We start from the raw sequence: 15,707 nt of genomic DNA, 5'->3' as shown, positions 1-15,707 counted from the left end.
CCTATTGGCCCCCAAATCATCTGTTGATCCTTTCTTACACAACTTCACAGTAGAATCCGGAGGGTTCATTTAAACAAATACATTAAAAAAAATCACTCTGAGAGTCAAATCAACACTGCAGATTGTGTACGTCCGCATGACGGATTCCGACTGCAACTCATTTCTTTTAAGCCGTATGAAATAAATGTATTGCTTTTGTGCTTTCCGGTGCACCATGTCTACTCCACACCTCTCTCTCTCCCACCTTGTCCCTCTCATTTTCCTCATTCTGTCCCCTTCCCCTGCTCAGCCCAGCACTCCTGTCTGATGTAGTGATATACAGGTAGGTGAAAGGATGAGGTGAGAGTAGGGATGGGACGATACACAATATTATCGTTTATTGTGATAAAAAAAACACTCAAGATAATCGTATCGTGGAGATTTAATTTATCGTGATATCGTCCCCTGTCATGCACTGGGATCAATTCACCTTTTATTTGCCGAGCTGCATATCCGGTACCACTTAAACCCTCTATAATTGGTAAAAGGTACTTATAATAATACATACTTGATACAGTCTTTTTTCACTCTCTATCAAATGTCGTTGCGACACGTTGTGAGCTTGTAGATCGGCAATTTTTTGGCAAATGTTCCGCCCCAGGATAATGGATTTTGATTATCGCGATAATATCGTAAATCGCGATTTCTTTTGTCACAATAATCGTGATATGACATTTTCACATCGTCCCATCCCTATAGGTGAGAGACTTTCTGATGACAGGGAATTATGGGGAACAGCGGGAGAGAGGGTCGTGTACTCTCTAGCCCTGCCAGCCTATTTGCTCGCTACACATATGGCAAGAATGCAGGCTGCAATTGTCACACATTGATCACCCCCCCCCCCCCCCCTCCCCCCTCATGTCTTTCTCTTTGCTCTTTGCTCTCATTCTTCTTTTTTTTCTTCTTTTTTTATGCAATCTTGGGCTCTGTAAGTGCTTTAAGCGCTGTGGTAGTGACCTCCGGTCTCCCAGCTCTTAGCGGCTAGCGTTTCAACAATGGCTAAGGGATCAGAAAATGTCACAGTGCAAGTTTCTTTCTAGATCATTTCGGTTTGTTCTCGTCAGAAATGAAGTTGTTGTTGTTGTTGTTGTTGTTGTTGTTATGGGGGGAGGGGTCTTCATGGTTTTGAAGTCAATCATTTTTTTTTATTCATAAATGTTCACACCTAATTTTCAACATGGTCCTTTTGAAAAATGTAAATCGCTAATATTTCAGCAGTTTTCAAGTATGTTTGTTGCACTTAATTTCCACACTACTTGTGTGACTAAAAGCCTCAATCGTTATTGTAAATTGTCCATGGTGAAAAGTTGACAGACATTGATATTGTTTGATGGCAACAATAGCATAACAGTCGTTTTACCCATGATAAGTAATGTACAAAAGGTGCAGAGATTACGGAAGTTACATGTAATTATGAATCTTCTATCTGTTGGTTTTTGGTGTAACCTTGTGTTAGCCATGCCAGACCATGCCTCGTGTCAATTCACGAGCTGTTGCTGAAAATGTATTTCAAAGGGAAGTCAAGGTGATTCTTGTCTAACATCAAAGTTCTGGGCCGGGACATAAATTAGCTCAGACCTCACCAGGTTTACGCTCAGTGCTGTGGGGCTGATCAGTTTATCTGTGGGTGCTGTTGCTTATTGGTCTGCACAGTGTCACGCTGCACGTTGTTTCAACCCTGACCCGAGAGGGTGAGCGCGTGACCCTGCGTCCCCCGTGACAGACAGGCAGACAGACAAACAGACTGAGAGAGAGAAGACCTGCGTCAAAATGGTCACACACACACACACACACACACACACACACACACACACACACACACACACACACACACAGGTCAACACCTCTTCTTAATGCCTTCTATGTACGTCTTATGAAGGATCCTTTATTCAAACAACTGGAACAATGTTCAGAATTCACATTTTGTTAATAATAGCAGAGTGGGCCGACTGGGCTCGCTTCAGTCTGAAATGGGGTCAGTGCAGGGACGTCTTAAGAACATAGAAGACAAACAAATCGACCGAGTTCCCTGAAGACTGAGAGTTCTGTGACGATAACGCTCCCTTCTACGTCTGAAAGTTTTTGCTATTTGAAGAAATGCCGTGGGGCAGTAAATTCAACACATTTCTGAGTGCAGTGCGGCAGTCTGGTCGGTAGCTAGTAGCGTACCCGATAATGTAGCACATGGACGCGTTTTTACACACTCACGTGTTAGTTTTCGGGGAGCATCACAAGCCGAGGATGTGGCAAAGTCTCACATCAGCCGCAAACCCGGGCCTCAACCTCAAAACTGACCTCTTTTTTGGCAGACAGGAACTGAACAGGATTGAACCAGTACATACAATGAATGGAGGGGGGCCGTGTATATAATTTATTAGGACTACAAACTTTATACAAACATCAGGACCAAAATGAGAGCAATGACCCCATTTGACTTATTCCAGAGCAACAGTCTCAGTCAAAATTCTCTCTGTGATATCAGCTGTAGCATTAAGGCGTTCACCATTCATTGATAGCATTAATATATGTCTGTCTGACTCCTGTGCTCACCCTGAGATAAATGAACACTCGAGATTTTACCGTGCACGGAACACTACATCTTCACAAAGATGACAAGATAACGTATGATACCATGTTGCGTTCATATAGGTACATGCTACTAAAAAGGCCTTCGGTGCACCGTTCCTCAAACAGGTTGCACCTGCAACAGACCCAGCTGGGATCCCCCGAGCCTATGATCTATGTCTTTTATACCCTGCAACATGCACGCACACGCACGCACGCACGCACGCACGCACACACACACACACACACACACACACACACACACACACGTGCGCACACGCACACACACACACCCACGCGCACGGTAGCCTACAGTAGCACTGTAGACGACTTTCAACCAGACTCCTCCCTCCCACTGCTGTTCCTGAGGAGGCCGCCTTTCTCTAAAGGTAGTAAAGATAAAGGATGGGGTGTTTCCCACCTGCACTAAAGGGGGCGGCAGGGAGGGGTGGGGAGTCTGGGGTAAGGCAAGTGCACTGCAGGAGAAGACGGCACTGAATCTGTCACTCATTTTGGGTTCTGCTCCTCCACTGTGCTTTTTGGTGTTGCCCTTTTCTCACAATGCACGCACCTATTCCTCTATGGTGTTGTGCTCCGTCCACGGCCAACGGTGCACCGCTGGAGTGACCTTTGTGCTCGCAGAGCCCACCACTGTGTTGGCTTGCTGTGGAAGCCCGACCTTTATCTGATAACAACAAATATGGCAATTTGAACGTCGTCTATAACGGCAGCATGTGTTCTAACATGCCCTGCAGTGCACACCCCCCCCTCCCGACACGCACACGCAGCCTTCCTCTCTTCCACGTTCTCCCCCCGCCTGAAACCATGAACCTCCAATTTGTTGTTTGAAATTGTTGAAATGTATTTTGCTCTTGTTTTCCAGGTCCTCCACAGGATTAGTCCCGGCTTACCGAGCCGTAAGAGGCAGCAAAAAGAGGAGGGGCACCTTGCTCTTTACACCATGATCCCTACCACAGTGTGAAAGAATGTGCCTGGTCGCACTTGTAGTGCATATGCAGGAACAAGGGACAGACACAGAGACTACGTTTGAAGGGGGGACTGGCCAGTAGGGACCATAGTGACATCAGTGGAGGTGGGGGACACATACTGTACGCACAAGGACGAAGGCACATGCACATGCAAACACACGCATGCACACGCACACACACGCATGCACACACACGCACGCACACTCACACACACACACACACACACACACACACACACACACACACACACACACACACACACACACACACATTACACACCCAGAGCGATCAATGGCAGTAACCCATGGGTCGATGGCTGGGCAGTCTGTGTTGGAGCCGCCGGAGATGTTCTCTGTCTGCCGAGTTGAACCCAGCGCAGACTCTGCTGCCATTCTGCTCTTGGGCACCGAGTGGCAATGGGGACAAACTGAACATAACCTTTATTACTTAAACAGCTACACTCTAATGCATACTGACAGCATGGCCCTCTCCTTCTCAGCAGAGGCCTGGTAACAACAAAGGCTACGCATTGAATGACACTTGCCGTTGATCGACAGCAAGGGAAAACCACATGGAATACAAGGGTGACAGCAACAGGGAGGGAGGTTTCCTCTATTTATTATGGGACTGGCATTATCAATGCGGTGTGAGGTATGGGCCTGTTTCGTGAGCAGACACACCTCGGATTGATGGTGCAAGGCCGTCGTCTTCTGCATGAGTCACTTTATGTCTATCTGCCTGTTTTGCAAGTCTGTCAGAATCATATTTTGTCTGTCTGCGTCAGGTTGCTGATCAGACATCAAAGCAGTGCCAATGCGGGGGCCACCAACAGAAGCCTCAACCACAAATGACGGGTAAATGTTGAGAATGCACAACCACACGGGTTAAGCAAATAATAAAAGAAGGTATGAGATGCCGGCGGCTGATTATTTGGCTGCTCTTCACATCATAAAGGGATTTGGTAAGTCCACGTTTTATGTTAGGTCTCCTCTGAGACTGATAAAAGCCTCTTTAAAAAGAAACAGGTAGCAGGGGTGAATATGACCGTTGACCCGCTATACCGCGTTAACATCAAGAAGCTGCATTTCACTGTGTGTATGAACTAGCCCTTACCCGTTCAAAGATATGAGCTCTGAAATGATGTGCAGTGTGTGGGTTATGGGGTGTGCACTGTGCACACAGTATATGAGGGATGGAAAGTAACTTTAACTGGTGCTTACATGATAATATGTAGGAGCATCAATGTAAGAAATACCCGTTTCGTTTAATGGCTACAGAGATACTGTGTACCGATCTGCATGATTTTTGGACAACATCTATAACGGGGCCAGACAACCCCCCCACCCGTGTGTGCGCGCACACACACACACACACACACACACACACACACACACACACACACACACACACACACACACACACACACACACACACACACACGCACACAGCTGGTTAAACATGTTGCCTCATGCTAGATGCAGAATAGATAAGCCTCATGCTAGATGCAGAATAGATAGTAGATTCACCATAAAAATGCTAATATACAGCATATGATTTGTGAAAGTGACAAACGGGCTTCACAGTTATGTCAGGTGTGTTCATATGCTTATGGTGATGCGATTTCAGATCAATTGCTCCAGCCATTGAGGAGAAACGCTGTGACAGACACACAGACACTCAGACAGACAGACACTCACTCAGACATTCCGAAAATGATATGTTAGATGTTGTGTGATGTACGCGGTGGACGCGGTGGATGGCTGACAGAGAGGTAGATAGATAGATGATCAGCAGGGGTCATTGCCAAGTTGCAAATTAGAAAGGTGTGCTTTACACTGTGCTGCACTCTCTGTGCTAATCAGCTCACTACTATTAGGGACGCGTCCTCCCACAGAAGCGTTTGACGTCTCCCTTCAACACTAGCTCACAGCCGTTGCCCTCCTCACTTGAGCACCCCACACTCCACTCCCAGCCAAACTGCCATTATTCTGTGGTCTGTTGACACGTGGGCCGACTCCTCCATCAGTCACTTGCCTCATTAACTACCCGTTTGGCCATTATTTCTGATGGGAACGATCGCACGTGCCCTCAGACGCAGGCTACACATGGCTGCATTGGTAGCGCAGTCGTCTTGGACGCTTTGTCGGTTTGTGCGTCTTGACATGTTTTGACATTGGGCATCTTCACTGGTGGAGTGTGAACTACTAGGCTACTACAGCTGCGGTTCTGGCACTCTGCCTGTCATCCCCTGATCAAGTGAATTGATTTGTTAGGCTCTGAAAGACGTTGCATTTTTCCTGCTTCATATTTGCCTCCTGGAAAACTAGTTCTTAGAATAAGCTGCATTACTGTTTCAAGCTCTGATGTACCTAAATACAAAGATTTTGGAAATCGTTCATGTAAGTATGCCTACCTACCAACTGCCAACACTCCTGAATGTATTTCTACCCTTTCTCCTGCTGTGCTTCTGAATTGTATTTTCCCAATGCTGTACATACTCATGCTCACTATGGTAAAAGTGTGCATGCCAGTGGGTGTGATATTCAGCCAGGGCTATAGGGTGCATCAAAATATATATATTGTTGATAAACGTATTGCAATTCATGTTGTTACAACATATGCAAAATATGTTTGCATTATGTGGTGATTTAGAGGTTTAACGGCCATCAGCTATTATGGCTAAAGGGGGTAACCAGCATACATTATGCATGTTTTAACTTAATTTTGTTTATTTTATTTACATCTATTTTGATCTAATAAAGGACAATTTTAGTCTTTTACAACAAGGGTTCAGGTCAGGGCAGAACCTCTGGTCAAAATATTCACATTGGTCTATTACACCAGGAGGCAGATTTTTGCAAAACATTTTTTTTATATTACTCCTACAAATTGTGTCCATTCATCACGCAAAACCGCAAACAGTATCTCTATAGTCATGTGATCAAGACAGATCTGTCTGATTTTTGAGCGGTGGTCACACCGTCTCCATAGCGTGGCCGTGTGTGTAGGTATGTTTGTGGGTGGGTCTGTATGTAGCCTCAAGCCTGTGTAGTACCTTTTATGACCACACATGTTAAGGGAGGGGCGCTGTTTTCAGGCCAGGCCAGGCCAGGCACACACACACACGCACACACACACGCACACACACACACACACACAGGGGGGAAGGGGGGGGGGGGGGGGTGGTTGGTGGGTAAACCACCGCTCAGTTCACACGGGTGTGATTTTTCATATTCTATCCTGATTGGCTAAGATTGGCTTTCAAAGTTTGCAGGAATGGCCCGTTTTGTACAAAATGCCTCAGATCATGAACCCAGCGCCCGGTTGTCATGAAACTTTGTACTACATCCCCAGTAGGTCAAAGAAAAAATACCACCCTACATTTTTCAAATCAGCCTCATGGTGGCGCTATAACAGCAGATTCACGTTTTGGCCTATAACAGGCCCCACACCAGCGCTTTGGCACTGGTTTTGGAAAGCCAAAGTTTCCAGTCCTCTCACCGACCACCAGAATGGCTGACCTAGACTGCTGGTTCGGTATGCACCAGCTGCACATCGATCCAGCATTTCTCTCACTCAATGTCGAGGATTGGGCTACCTAGTGCATCATTCCAGGTACATATGATGAATGTGCGTGCCAAGAGTGAGCAACATCTGCAGAATGTGCTACAAGATGTTGAGCATGACCCCTGTGAACAGCCCAATCTTTGCTCCTGCAAGGTGGAAGACTAGTACTCAATTTTCAAAGATTTTTCAGTAAGGTTTTATGGAAATGTTTCTTCTTTAACACTTTGCAAGCCACGGGGAGCCCCTTAATATTAAAACCGGAATATACCGGACATCTGAGCAAGGAGTCTCAGCCGCGCCGTCTTTTACCGTACTGGGTCATTAAAAAACGGCGATCGTCTAACCTTCCCTATAGTCACCACTCGTCCATCGATAGCGCATGGCTCGTCTGACATGAAGCAGAAGTGACGTCAGGTCCATTCCTTGCAGAGGCTTCCCAGCAGCCGTCCATTTTCTGTTTATACGTTAGTGCTAGTATAGCAGGAGTGCTGGGGGCTATGCGAGCGAAAATGCTCATATCTACTCTTGAGTCATACGTGGATTATTTGAGCCGACATTTACGTGAACGGATCGCGCACGCGAAACGCACGGGGATAAGATGCGTCGGCCGAAACCCCCACTCTAAGCCAATGCAGATTGAAGAATTTCACTGGGAACTGTGGTGAGTATACAACGGGGATCGCGGTATGGTAATGGGGGATGAAGACCACGTGATATAGAGCTGAATGTCTTGTAAAATGAATGCGGTTCAGATCATAATATAATAATAGAAATTTCACGGCTAATCTACAACAAGCCATTCTATTTCGGCTGGCAAAGTGTTAATAAACACATTTTGCTCTTTTCAAAAACATCTTCTCAAAAACTATTTGTTGTATTTTTGAGAAATTGCCATGTCACGTTATCAAGTAATGTGAGTTGTTATAGCACCCGAAATGACACTTTTTCTTAAATTTGACCTGCTACCTCTAAATATGAATGAATTTTCCCCAAACTTTGCTAAAAAATCAACATGGAACAGTTTGACATTTTGACACTAATATATTTGCATTGAATTTTGATGCACCCTAGCCAGGGCCATAATGTTAATACTAAGTAAATACTTTATATTTGTTTTGTGAATACTATAAGTGAATGCTAAGTTAGTGAATACTAAGTGAATACGTCAGTGAATACTAAGTGAATAAGTCAGTAAATACTAAGTGAATACTGTCAGTGAATATTTAGTGAATACTAAGTGAATAAGTCAGTAAATACTAAATGAATACTGTCAGTGAATATTTAGTGAATACTAAGTGAATAAGTCAGTAAATACTAAATGAATACTGTCAGTGAATATTTAGTGAATACTAAGTGAATAAGTCAGTAAATACTAAATGAATACTGTCAGTGAATATTTAGTGAATACTAAGTGAATAAGTCAGTAAATACTAAATGAATACTGTCAGTGAATATTTAGTGAATACTAAGTGAATAAGTCAGTAAATACTAAGTGAATACTGTCAGTGAATATTTAGTGAATACTAAGTGAATAAGTCAGTGAATACTAAGTGAATGCTGTCAGTGAATATTTAGTGAATACTAAGTGAATCCAAATCAGTGAATACTAAGTCAGTGAATACTAAGTGAATACAGTACATACTAAGTGAATACTATGTGAACACTAAGTCAGTGAATAAATCTAACATCTAACAAAAACACTCAATATCATTTAGCTAATTTTCATAATCATATCTAAATTAAGCATAGCTCGTATCGTACTAGTCCTGGCCTTGAGTCTGTGGAATCGCTTGCCAGACGGTAGCAGCTGAAACAGTCCATAGTTCGGCTGGCTATAGGGTCATTGATAATCCCCCAGGTTTGCTGACATGATGGCCGGTGTACATATCAAACACAAACACAATAAAATAACATAAAAAGACATGAAAAAACATGTTCAGTTTCTGACATACAAACGTGTGCCAATGGTTCCACTGCAGTCTAGAGGGCAACCTGACAGAACTGCGTATAGTGTCTGTAATCAGAATGATGTAATTTAATGACCCAAATGCCCTACACATAAACCTATACATAAGGTTACGTACCACAGCAGAGCAGGTACTAACAAACATACCGGTATGGGCTTGCATTGGAGCTTCTTGGAGCTCTCAGCAGCAGCCTCATGCAGTCATTATAAGCCACTGTAAGTTGTCTGATGCTGCCTTGTCTGTAGCGACGCCAAAGGTGGGCAGCATACAGGCCCAGTGAGCAGTGAGTCCTTGTAATCCGAAAGGTCATTGGAGGTAATATGCCCCAAATCTCACTGCACAGACTAAGGGCTGTGCCAGACAGATAGAAGTCAGGAAAGGTCGATTGTCTGTCTTCCCTACTTCAGACAATCATGATCTTTTTAGCATTGTATATTAGAATCAACACTGTGAGCATTCTCAGAAGGTGTTGGAGACCAGCACTATATGGGGACCAAATTACTTACAAGTTACGTACTCTGGGCTGTCCACACTACCGTCTGCAGTGCTTTGTGGTTGAGTGCAGTGCGTTCACCTGGTCAGGATGGCTAAGAAAATTCTGAAAATTGTGTCTGACCCCTCTCTGTACTCTATCCCGATTATACTGTAGGTTACTGCCGTCAGGTAGGACTCAGGAGGAACGAGGTCCATGCGTGGAGCTATAATAGGTACTCCTTTGTCCTTCTGTCAATTACACTCCTCAGGGAGCAGGGTAGAAGGTTTTTAGGTGGTGCTAAGGTGTTTCTCTGTTGCACTAGGAATGTGGCTGGTGTGTTTTATTTATTATGCTGGAGGGTGATGTATAGGCCTAAATGGGCTGTACGTGTCACTGTGCACCTTACCCTTGCTGAACTTCTTCAATCGCCCTGTGACAGGGCCTGACATCCCTGTGACATGACACTGACCATGATACTGGCTAAAGTGCTCCTTTTATAGTATAATAGGTATTATACAATTCTGTGCCACCAACCATACCATCCAACACAAGCTCTGGAAGACCTGACTGGATCCACAGAATCTATCTTTCCATGCCCACACAAAAATGGGCTTATTTTGGGCATAGTTACGAATGGTGATGGATTAATCATGATTATATTAATCTATGATTTGTGTGTGTGTGTGTGTGTGTGTGTGTGTGTGTGTGTGTGTGTGTGTGTGTGTGTGTGTGTGTGTGTGTGTGTGTGTGTGTGTATTCTCTTTTGTTGTTCTACGCATAGAGCAAACATCTTTGCCAAATGACACACCCCTACTACAGTACCTCTGTCAGACATGAATCCCTGTGCTTTATCAAATAGCCCCATCAGGCCTGATATAATCATTATAAACAAACATTTTTTTCCCCCTTCCTCATAGGCCTATACTCCTTGACAATGATGGATTATCTCTGTGAAAGCAAGAGTGTCTGTGTAAATTGCTTTGGCCGAGTTAGAACGGAAGGAACTCCATAAGGTCTGGAAGGTGGTGGTATACGCACACAAAACTATGTCTTCCCTGAATTACTTGGATCATTAAGCGACTCTCCATACATATTTTTTGCCATTTCAGTGAAATTTAGCCGATTCCATTCCGATTATACGTTTGTCTTCCACATTTTGAGCTAGGGGTCTGTTGCGTAAAAAGATCCCCAAATCATGATCTGATCTACCCCAATTTTAAAGGAGTAGTTCACCCCCAAAATGTTTTTTTTCCTATTGATTACTCATGCCATGGAGACTTGAGTTCAATAATATTGTTTAGTTTTAGTCGCATTCCTAAGACAATCATTTTAATAAATATACCCGCATTGATTCCGAATGGGGACCCAAATGCATTTGGGTCACCATCCGGAATCAATGGGGTACATTTACTATAATCAAGGAAAGCCTTAGGATTGCGAAAAATACAAAAAAGATGCTAAAAGAATTCACTGTTTGATGCAGCAGAAAAGAACAATAAAGCATGCTCATCCACTCACTAAAAAGCAGGTCCCGGGCTGAGGTTTATATCATTTATTTTGGTTCCTTTAGACTGTTTGATGCCGCAACATGATTCAGAACCCTGGGTAGTTAACCAGGCCTGGTGGAGACTCTGAGGAGCACACATTTATAGTTTGTGACTAAGGAGGTCGGCAATGTCAAATAATATGGGGAATATCTTTTAGTGTAACACATATTAGAAAATAAAGACTAAGATTCAAAAAGTATTGAATCACTCTGTGATTAGTGATTCAATAATTGTGTAAGAATATAAATTGCATGTTAAAGGACTGTATTGATATTGTTAAATATTTACTCAAATATTCACACCCTAAGACCATTGATCAGTAATGGGCTAATACTCATGAGAGGTACACCTCTTCAACTATTCACCTGCCCTCAACTATTCACCTGCCCTAAACACATAATTCTGGGGACTGGGGCAGTGAAATGACTTCCTCATTCGTTCCTTCCAGGCAATAATAATGATCACTCAATGCCAACCAACAGGTTGTTTGTTTGTTGCTCTCATACAATGCTAGCTAGCCATTCTGACACTAGTGCAGGCCTGTAGCCCATGGGCCTCTGAAGTCTGACATCATTTTGTAGGCGGAGGAGAAATTCTGGTGCCAAGAGGCACCAGCGCCCATGAATCTTTTTACTATAAGCAAATCTTTCTTCTCTTTCTTGTTGACAGGAAAGTGGTAGGAAAGAATTGTACTTATTATGTTACAATTTGGCATTCTCATAAACGATTCATATGTTTTATATAGGTTGGAAAAAGGTGTTTGAACAACAATCAATAAGGCCAAGTTGAGCAGTTATGTGATGTCATGAGTGGAAGAAGTCCACCCTGGTCAACTGACTTTATACTCATATCATCATCAATAATTAATTTAACCTTTTCCAGTAGATAGGCTCAAATAGAGCATTACAAATGTAAATGGTAAATGGTGCATTTACGTATATAGCGCCTTTATCCAAGGCACATAGATTGTGCATTACATTCACCCATTCTCACACACATTGATAAACCGATGGCGGAGGAAACCATGCAATCACAATTCGACACTAACTCTGGGGGAGCCCAGGATCGAACCGGGAAACTTCCGTTTGCCAAGCGGCCACTCTACTATGTATGTGTTTTTTGAATAATTGATATTCTAATAGGTTAATATTGTACTCAAAGTACTGGCATTATTTATAATTTTTCATCCCATGATTTTGTAACCCAATTTTTACCCAATCAGTGCCAATTGCCTAAACGGCAATCCATGGGTGCTGCTCTCCCTCTGCCAACCTGGGGAGAGCCCCGAACTGAGCTCATGCTTCCTTCAATGCATGATCAGGCCACTTCTTATCACCTGACAGGGGGGAGCTTCCCCGGTTGGACGTAGCATGTGGAACCAGTTCCTTTCCCCTCCATCAGGTGCCCCGGCTGGGCATGGGGGAGGCATTATAGGCCAGGGACCAGGATTACTGCATGTTTTTTGTGAGGGTACCTACCCTAGGGGACACAGGGAGAACATGCTACTCCACACAGAAAGGCCCTTTCGCTAACCCCACCTAGGGTGTGGGCGCTGATGACGCTGAGGAGAGAACACGCCCCCAGCGCCCACAGCGTCCCCCGGCGGGAATCGAATCCTGGACTTTCCAGTTGTGAGGAGACAGTGCTACTGACTGTGCCGTTAAACCATACTGGCATTATTTCACACAGAGAGATGGAGTTCCTTCTAGGCCTTGGCCCAGTCGCACCTGACTACAAAATGATGTCATGGCTTAAGAGCCCCATACCTGCAAGCCGGTTGAGAAAACTGCTTATCCATTGGACTCCAATCCACACTTTCCTGCTACATTTGCATTGCGTTGTTTGCGTTGCATCATAATACTGCAGCCCCGTGGGGCCTGCACTTCCTTTCTATATGAGATCGAAGAGGTGGAACTTCCGGTTGTGGTGCATCACGTACCGCTGCATAACTCCACGTGACAGCACAGCAGTTTGATGCTTCAGTATGTGTTGGAATTGGCTACAAACCTTCAGGCATGCATGTTTGACCATCCCATTATGCCGAACTCATACCAGCAGCATTGCTATTGCTGCTTTCTAAATGCATTGTCTCTCTGTGAAAAGGAGTGACCATTGCCTTCCCTACTGCAGCAGGAGGTGCTGCCAGCAAAAATAAATGTGTCCAAGTTAAGAAAAGTTCAACTTTGCCACTGTTGCTGTGCAGCGAAACGGAGAGGCACAAGTGTGCAGTGTTCTGAAATAGGCATGGACTAAAGCATACCCACAACCTTCATGAGTGTTTCAAATGGAAAACATAGCGGTAAATGGTGAATTTATATCACACTTTTATCCAAAGCGCTTTACAATGTGCATCACATTCACCCATTCACACACATACATTCATACACCGGTGGCGGTGGAAACCATGCAAGGCACCAACCAGCTCACCGGGAGCAACTCGGGGTTCAGTATCTTGCCCAAGGACACTTCGACATGTAGAGGAGGAGGAGCCAGGATTTGAACCTCCAACCCATGGATCATTGGCCAACCCGCGCTACCTCCTGAGCTACAGCCACCCCTCAGTAGAAATTACTACCACTGCTGGTGAGAATTCGGCATTAGGGACTTTGATTCCGCCAATGTGGCGAATTCTGCCAATGCTTTTCAATTGGAGCGGCAACAGAGTGGTTTTTTGCCATTCGTGGATTTTCACAAAAGGAACGCCCGTTGCCATTGCAAAGCATTGGCAGAATCAAATTTCGGTGTGGCTGCACCCAAGGGAGAAGAAAAAGGACGAATAATCCTAACAGTTAAAATAGGTTTCCAAATCAAGTGTCCGATTATATCGGACATTAACATAAATTAACAAAAAGATAATTATATCGGAAAATATCGCTATCGGATTTTCTTTTCTTATTTTGAACATTTACATTTGGAAAGTCAAAAATAACCGACAGATATACCGGACGTGTTGTTTCTGTTTGATGACAGACACACAAGGTTTCACAGATGCCATTAAAGGAGATGAGAAAGAGCTGATTGAGCAGAGGAACATCTGAGTGGCAAGCTTTCATATAATAAATGACTATCAGACAGAGAGGTGGTTAGTGTGGTCGGCATGGGTAGTGTAGTAGCCTGCTAGTGGGGAATGATTAAGCTGCGCTGGTGTTTGTTGTGTTCCCAGCTCTCATTTTTTCTCAGGAGGGAATTATAACCTCCATTTTCTTGGCCTGGGGTTATATGGCACACACTTGAAGCACTCAGGGCTCATTACAGAGATAGAATCAGTGTCCTTGGTTTTTATAAAAAATGCAAATGTATAAGTTCATGTCGAAGCAGATTTCTCACCTCTGCAGGGGTTGTGTTTTTGTATATCCAATACTCTGGCACTGCGTTGTTTGCAGTCAGAATGGTCAACATTACACAATTACACTTGAATTTATCACAACAACAACCCAGGGGGTTATTTTGATCTAAAGAAAGCGGCATGGCTTTGTGAGTAGCTTTTCCATTATGTTCCTAGATTGAACCCTCTGTATAATGGAGCAACCCCCCTGTAGCAGCCATTATGATTTAGAAAGCAAAGTACGAGCTCGAAAAATGTACAGTACACATCAAACGTTGGACCTGAAACCTTCCATGTTACTATCACCCTTGCCTAAGAGCTGCATGGCATTGCGCTGTGTAGGCCTACAAGTCTGACTCACCTGGTGAAATATCCCACACCAGCCCCCGCTCCCCACACACTCCTCCTTTCCCTCGCACTGGGTTCACCCTGCAGAGCAGTTCAAAGTGGTTTTGCCTGTCTAGCCTTGGCGTTTAATGTTTAAGTATTGGGAGCGGCTGTAGGGAGCAAATAAAATGCCTTTACAGACTCCAGGGCATGCCGAGGGCTGTGATTCCAGATACTACATTGTGAAATTCCCATTGTGCCCCACAGAATGGCCTCGGGATATGTGAATCTGTTCAAGTCAAAATGCCTCTATTTCTTCATAATGCGTGATGCAGGTGCTTAAATAAACCATTGACGTAACGTTTATTCAAACTTTTATCACGTTAAAAATAGATTAGCCTATATGCTTGGTGAATACATGGCAATGTGTCAGTGCGGTAAACAGTTTGTTGAAGGTTCAAGTAGGATAAAGACCTGAAAGTATAGCCCACCTGGCTGCAAGACATGGCCACAAATAACACAATGCCCCCGAATCCCATTTTGCCCCTGAAGGAAAATAACAAAGCCTGGCACTAGTTGTCCTTGTGCGTGATTATTCGGCAGGCCCTAATCCATCCAACAAAGTTACAAAACATTCAGACAGGAGGAGGCATTAAAGCCATAATTGAGGGACTTACACCAGAAAACTTGGCGTTGCATCTCACTCATGCTGGATAAGACCGTGGCACTTGAACACAGACATGGGTGTGGATTTGCTCAGAACAGAAGACAGAGCCGCATGGCAGCTATACTGGTGGGGAAAGGGCATGCAGGCTTAATGTAAAGAGTGTATTGCACAGTAGAGGTTAGTTTCAGGGGTAACCCGGCAGAGGCAGCCGAGAACAGATGAGTCATTGGCCTTTCTCA

Source organism: Nannobrachium achirus, assembly GCF_963921795.1.
Source record: "Nannobrachium achirus genome assembly, chromosome: 21".
NCBI lineage: Eukaryota > Metazoa > Chordata > Actinopteri > Myctophiformes > Myctophidae > Nannobrachium > Nannobrachium achirus.
The sequence above is the reverse complement of the archived record's forward strand: the minus strand, read 5'-3'. Positions refer to the sequence as shown.